We start from the raw sequence: 7,500 nt of genomic DNA, 5'->3' as shown, positions 1-7,500 counted from the left end.
GTATCGCTAGTTTATGGTAACACACACACAAAAAGAAAAAAAAACGGGGAAGTTCGGTGCAGAACGCAGGGGTGCAGATGGATTAAGTTTCAGTTTTCATGATTCCATATGACGACCTATTTGCGTTTTGCATATGTTGCAATTTCTGTATGTCCAGCTTGTTCCTGTAGCTTGTCTGTATTATTCTCCGCACTCGAGGATTTTCCTTAATATTTCAGCCGTTTTTATTATTGTCATCCATTGTATCTTCTCAGCCATCCCTCCGATTCCAATCTCTCCCATTCTTTTTTAAACGTTTTTCGGTGTTGTTCTTAGCATACCAACAACAAGTAATGTTATCTTACCTTTCTTCATTTTCCATATTCCTTTAAGCTCTCTGGCCAGTTCCGTGTATTTGCTCCACTTCTCCATCTGGCATCAATTGAAATGGATGGCACTCGTCTAGGAGAGACGCCATGTTTTGACAAGCTTCTGAGTTTGACCTTTACTCCTGATCTGAAATGGAACACGTACATCAAGTCTGTTGCCAGGGACGCTGGGAAAATGGTGGGATACTTCTACCGCTCCAGAAGATATCTCACTACTGGTGCAATTCTTTATCCATATAAAAGCCAAGTATGTCCAAAGATGGAATACTGCTGCCAAATCTGGGCAGGAGCTGCTAAAAACAGCCTATCCTGCCTTAACAAACTTTGTGGTTTAGTGGGAGATGCTCTTTTCTCTTCCCTGCAACCTCTTTCTCACAGAAGAGATATTGCGAGTTTGTCTTTGTTTAATCGTTATTTTTATGGCAAGTGCTCGACTGAGTTTCAATCTATGGTCCCCCTTCGCCAAACTTTCACAAGAAACACCCGTCTAGCTGAAAACACTATCAATAATTCCCCCCACACTCTTTAAACCTAAACGTAGATTCCATGAACAGAGCTTCTTTCTTAGAAGTGCACGCCTGTGGAAATGTCTTCCATTTTCCTGCTTTCCCACTGACTACAATATGGTTGTCTTCAAGTCCAACGTAAACAAGTTTTTGATGAGCTATTCCACTTAAGTTAAACAATTTTACTGAATTTCCATTACTATCGATTACTATATTGTCCAATTGACTGCTGTACACACTTTAACCCTTATCCTCGAGTGGCCTCTGGGCCTTGATAAGTGGTGATGCGTATGTAAAAAAGAAAAAAAAGAAAAAAAAAAGCACATCAACCTCTTAATCATTTTTCGTAAGTTTTGGAATTTATACTACTTTCGACATGACACGTAAGTAGGTTATAATGTTTTCACCTTGAAATGCGTTGGTTTAAAAATCTAGTCAAGCACCACTAAAGTCTATTCTAGATTTCATTTTCGCCATTTCTAAAAGAAGAATGTTGACGTTACAATTGGTTTTTATTACGCGTGCCTGAAACCCGATTCCCCTGGCTCTATTACGAGTGTAGAGGGGGAACTTCAGCTACCTTGAAGATAAGCCCGATCTTCAGAATTCGACGTAGCAAGTAGCTACAAGAAACGAAAGAAAGAAAGAACAAAAACCACGTCTTGTTTATGAAACCGTAAACCCTGGCCTGCATACATTCCGTTTCGATACAAAGTAGAGGGTTCCCAACCTTTTGCATATCACGACCCACTTCTACGAGAAGCGCCCTCCATCTCCCACGTCATCGCCTACTGTTGTAATAATTATTACATCGTGAATTTCGATATACGTAAAACAATGATCCGGGGTGGAATAATTATACGAACCAGGGACGGGCAGAGGAGGGGGGGGCGGATGCTAGGAGTGTCCAAGCACCTGCTGCTTTTATTCCTGTTTTAAAAGTGGCCTTTTCAGAGGAATGTATTTTAGGCCTGTGCCCTACCTTTAGGCCTTTATGTTCATTACGATATTTTTGCCTTTTTTTTTTTTTTTTTTCACTTGAGCACCTGTTCTGAAAAAGTTCTCTGATTGGAGTAACACAGTCTTATTTTTATAATTGTTTTCAAGTTTATCGCACGAATAGTACAAAATAAGTCTCACTAGATATCCAGTCCTCTCCAACTTTTTTTTTCGATAACCGTTGCAGATGGATTTGTGTTATCGCAACAGCCGTTTACCATTGATTTCTCACTAGCAACAACCGTTGATCTTCACTAGCATTTGGGTTGCAATAAAAACAAGACATACAGAAACACTTGGACATGGTTGTGAAAAGGACACATAAACAGAGAAACTGAATCACTAATAATAACTGCACAAAATAATGCAATTAGAACCAAACATATCCAAGCAAAGATCGACAAGACACAAGAAAACAGCAAATGTAGACTCTGTGGACAAAGAAAAAAAAAACGATAAAACACATAATAAGTGAATGCAGCAAATTAGTCCAAAAAGAATATAAGAATAGATACAATCAAATGGGAAGGGCAGTACACTAGGAATTATGCAAACAGCTGCATCTTGAATATCCAGACAAATGGTACAGGCAAAAATCGACAACAGTACTCGAGAACGCAAATCACAAAATCCTATCGGACATGGATATTCAAACAGATAAACACATCTAAGCAAGAAGACCAAATGTCAGAAAAGTCCTGCTGGATCATAGACTTTACCATTTCAGCAGACCATACGGTGAATATCAAGGAGACGGGGAAGTGAAGTAAATACACCACAGACTTGGCCAGAGAACTGAAAGGGATATGAAAGATGAAGCTGTTTAAGCGTTATCATAAGAAGAGTTGCTTCCCAACACCCTGGAAAATCTCATCAGTATGCCTCAAGGTCCCAGGTCCCAAAGGTCCCAGTCTTTTTTGCACTCATCCAGTTGAGGTCTGGTTGGTGTTTTCTTTCCTCAGTCTTTCCATCTTCCTTGACCCTTCACTACTATTCTTTGATGTCAACACTACATTTTTATTTTGCTGTTGTTGTTGTCGTTGGGGAAGGGGTTTATTTACAGTTATCTGGTTTCAGTTTTCCTTTTGTTTTACTTCTATTGCAGTTTTTATATGTCCGGTGATCGTTTGTAGCTCATGTGTATTGGTTTCTGCATTCAAGGGTTTTCCTTAATATTTCGGCCGTTTTCATGATTACTATATGCTGTATCTTTTCACCCACTTCCTTGATTTCAATCTTTTTTTTTTTTTTTTAATTTTTCGGTATTGTTCCTAGTGCTCCTACTATTATTAGCGTTATCTTGACTTTCTTCATCTTTTTTTTTTTTTTAAAAAAAAGGAGTCACCACTTATCAAGGCCCGGAGGTCACTCAAAGATAAGGATTAATGAGTGTACAGTAGTCAATGGGACAATATCGTAGTAATCGTTAGTTGTGAAAATTTGGTAAATTGGATTACTTAAGGAGACGACTCATCACGTTGGACTTGAGGATATTGTAGTGAGTTGGAAGGCAGGAAAACGGAGCAGATTTCCACAGGCGTGCAGTTCTAAGAAAGAAGCTTTGTTCATGGAATCTACGTTTAGGTTTAGGCACAGATAAAGAGTTGGGGAAATTATTGGTTGTGGTTTCAGCTAGACAAGTGTTTTTCGTGAAAGTCAAGCAAGGGGGGACCATAGATTGGAGCTCAAACGAGCACTTGCCATGAAAATAACGATAAAGCAGAAACAGGCTCACAATTCTCTTCTGCGGAAAAGAGGTTGCAGGGAAGAGAACAGGGCATCCCTCACTAAGCTACAAAATCTATTTTGAAATCTATCAAGGCAGGATAAGGTACGTTTACCAGTTCCTGGCCACATGTGGCAACAGTACTCCATCCTTGAACGTACTTGGTTCTCATACTGGAAGAAAATTGCATCAGCAGTGAGATATCTACTGGACCAGTACAAACTATCTCACCATTTTTCCAGCAACCATGGCAACGGATTTGATGTACATGTTCCATCTCAGATCAGGGGTAAAGATCAGATTCAGAAGCTTGTCAAAACATGGAGCCTCCCCAAGATGAGAGCCATTCATTTCAATTGATGCCAGACAGAGATTAGAGCGTTGATGATGTAAAGATAGAAGCTTGGTTTTAGATGCATTAAAATTAACCAGTCACTTCTTTCCTCATAGCACCACGTGATCAAGATCAGAGGAGAGAGAGTCAGAGAGAACTTGGTCATTTATGGCCTTTGAAGTGTTGCCATAGAGATTAGTGTCGTCAGCAGAAATGTCTACGAATGATGTAAGGATGTGATTTGGAAGATCATCGATGGAGATCAAAAAGAGAGTTGGTCCCAGGATTGACTCCTGAGTGACTCCAGCATTAATACTGTGAGATTCTGATTTCTACCCATCAATCACTACATTATGAGCCTATCAGAGAGAAATAATTTAATAATTGAAGAGACATTACCAGCTATACCGTAGCTGGAAATCTTGTGGAGTAGACCTTTATGCCATACCCTATCAAAGGCCTTTGATATGTCAAGAGCAATTGCCCTAGAAAGGAAGCCTCTGTCGATAGATTTGCTAAACCTATGCGATATAACTGTTAGCACATCTGGTGTAGATCTAGCAGAACGGAAACCATATTGCATGTCAATGAGAAGGTCACTTTTGCTGAGGTGGTTGACTACTTCTCTAGTTAACACAGATTCCAGCAACTTACTCATGACGCACAGAAGACTTATTGGTCTATGCTGAAAGGGAGATGATCGATCACCTGAATTCTTAAACATGGGACATACTGATGAGATTTTCCAGGGTGATGGGAAGCAACTCTCCTTAAGATAACGCTTAAACATCTTCATCTTCCGCATCCCTTTCAGTTCTCTTGCCAATTCTGTGTATTTACTTCGCTTCTCCGTCTCCTTGATATTCACCATATGGTCTGCTGAAATGGTAAAGTCTATGATCCAGCAGAACTTTTCTGACATTTGGTCTTCTTGCTTGGGTGTGTTTATCTGTTTGAATATCAATGTTCAAGATGCATCTGCTTGCATAGTTCCCAGTGTAATGCCCTTCCCACTTGATTATATCTATTCCTATATTCTTTTTGGACTAATTTGCTGCATTCACTTATTATATGTTTTATTGTTTCTTTTCTTTGTCCACAGAGTCTGCATTTGCTGTTTTCTTGTGTCTTGTCGATCTTTGCTTGAATACGTTTGGTTCTAACCGCATTATTTTGTGCAGTTATTATTAGTGATTCAGTTTCTCTGTTTATGTGTCCTTTTCACAGCCATGTCCAAGTGTCTCTGTATGTCTCATTTTTTTTTTTAAAATCCCAATAAAACGTTTATGTAGTTGTTTTTCTTCACATTTTTTTCTCATCTTAAAATTTGTCTGTTTGTTTTCCACCCCCTTCACTTTTTTCAGTGTTTCTTGCTGCAGTGATTATAATTTCTGTGTTATGTATTTTTTTTTAAATTCTATTTTTGCATCATCCACAGTCTTCTATACTAAACAGTTCTCTTCCTCCATTTTTCCTTTTCACATGAAATCAGTCAGCATCATCCTTTGCGTGTATTACGTTGTGCATGGTCATAAGTTTCCTGGTCTTCTGATTGAGATGCCTCAGTTTTTATTTAGTCCAGCTTATGAACGGTTCAGAGTATCTTACTAGTGATACTGTCCATATGTTTCTATCTTTTATTGGGTTACTACATAGTTTAGTTTCAACGAGTTTTCTTGTTATTCTTAGGAATTTTTTTTCCAATTTTCTCTTTTATTTCTGTTGATACTGTTTGCTTCCAGAACTCACAAATATTTGTATCTGTCATGTTCACCTAGTGCCCTCATCTCTGTTTGGTTGGATAGTTCCATGTCTGCCGTTGCTTCCAGTTTTCCCTTTTCATCATCAGCAGTGCATACTTTTCCATTCTGAATCCCATTCAAATATCCTGGCTGAAGAATCTGGTTATTTCGATTAGCATCTCTAGTTCCTTTTTATTTCTTGCGAAAAATTTCACGTTGTCCATGTACATTAGGTGGTTCATTCTTTCATCTGTATTAGTGAACTTGTATACGGCTTAGCATTTTCTAAGTATGTAGTTGTTTTTGTTGTTATTATTATTATTATTATTATTATTATTATTATTATTGTTGTTATTATTATTATTATTATTATTATTATTATTATTATTATTATTTAGTTATTGATTTAGTTATTTATTTACTCCATAAGAGTTCTCATAGAGGTCATCACAAGCGATCATTCACAAGCAATATCACGTTGCATTCCCTGAAACCTGAGTGATAACAAGTCTCCCCAGGTTTCCAATGCTCTTCACCTTTTTAGAAAACCATTGCATTATCACAACAGCTGCTTATCATTGATTTCTCGCTGGCAACGACCATTTGGTATGCGTTAGGGTTTTGGTGGCAAAAACCTATTCAAGGTTCCAGTGTTATCTACACTTCTCAATGGCGGTTAAGTTTGTGCTCTCGCCCCTCAGTTCTTACAACCTCCATGACCGTTTAAGACTTTTTGGTGTGACGTCACCATTTTCTTCTTCTTCTTCTTCTTATTATTATTATGATTATTATTTCCTCATCCTCCACCTTCTACTTCTCCCTCTATATTTTCTCGTTCTCCTTCTATTTCCTTCTTTTCTTTTTTCTTCTTCTCCTGTCAGCCTTCTTCTTATACCTCCTACTCCCTTCTTTTTCTTCTTCTTCTTCTTCTTCTTATTATTATTATTATGATTATTATTATTTACTCACTAGGAGTAATCACGCACGTCATCATCAAAGATTTCTCTTTGTAAACAACTTGTGACGTTCTCTGGAGTTCGAGTGACAACAAGTCTCCCCAACTTATTATTATTATTATTATTGGCTCACAAGCTTTCACACAGGTCATCAAAGATCTCTCCTTGAAAACAGCCTGTGGTGATCCCTGGAAGCTGAGTGACAACAAGTCTCCCCAGGTTTCCAGTGCTCTCCACGTCTTTCAGTAACATTTGCAAATGAATTTGCATTATCGCAACAGCTGCTTGCCATTGATTTCTCATTGGAATTGGCCATTGGTCTTCACTGGAATTTGAGTGGCAATAAGCCTCCCCAAGGTCCCAGTTCTCTTTGCACTTATTCAGCAGAGGCCTGGTCAGTTCCCCGGTCTTTTCTTCCTCCTTGAATCTACTTGGTTATTTGGTTTCGCTCTTTTTTTTTGGGGGGGGGGCAGTGATGTGGCAATGGGGGTAGGGTTGAGTTAGAGAACTTATAAATATGCGGTGTCAGTGTTCTTGGTTCCATGTAGTGTTTCATGCTTTGCCTTTGCAGCAGTTTGTCTGGCTTTTGTGTTGCTTCTGTGTGTTGGTTTCCACACTCAAGGGTTTTTCTTAATATTTCAGCTGTTTTCATTATTGTTATTCGTTGTATTTTTCCAATTATTATTATCATTATTCTTCTTATTATTAGCTCACATGGAGCTTTCACACAAGTCAACAAGACATCTGATTGGAGACCTGTGGTGTTCTCTGGAAGCTGAGTGACAACAAGTCTCCCCAGACGTCCAGCTCTCTCCACCTCCTTCGATAGCATTTGCAAATAAATTTGCGTCATCACAACAGCTTCTTAC

This window comes from Euprymna scolopes, chromosome 41, assembly GCF_053919585.1.
Source record: "Euprymna scolopes isolate OS-2025 chromosome 41, ASM5391958v1, whole genome shotgun sequence".
Taxonomy (NCBI): Eukaryota; Metazoa; Mollusca; class Cephalopoda; order Sepiida; family Sepiolidae; genus Euprymna; species Euprymna scolopes.
This window is presented reverse-complemented; position numbering follows the sequence as displayed.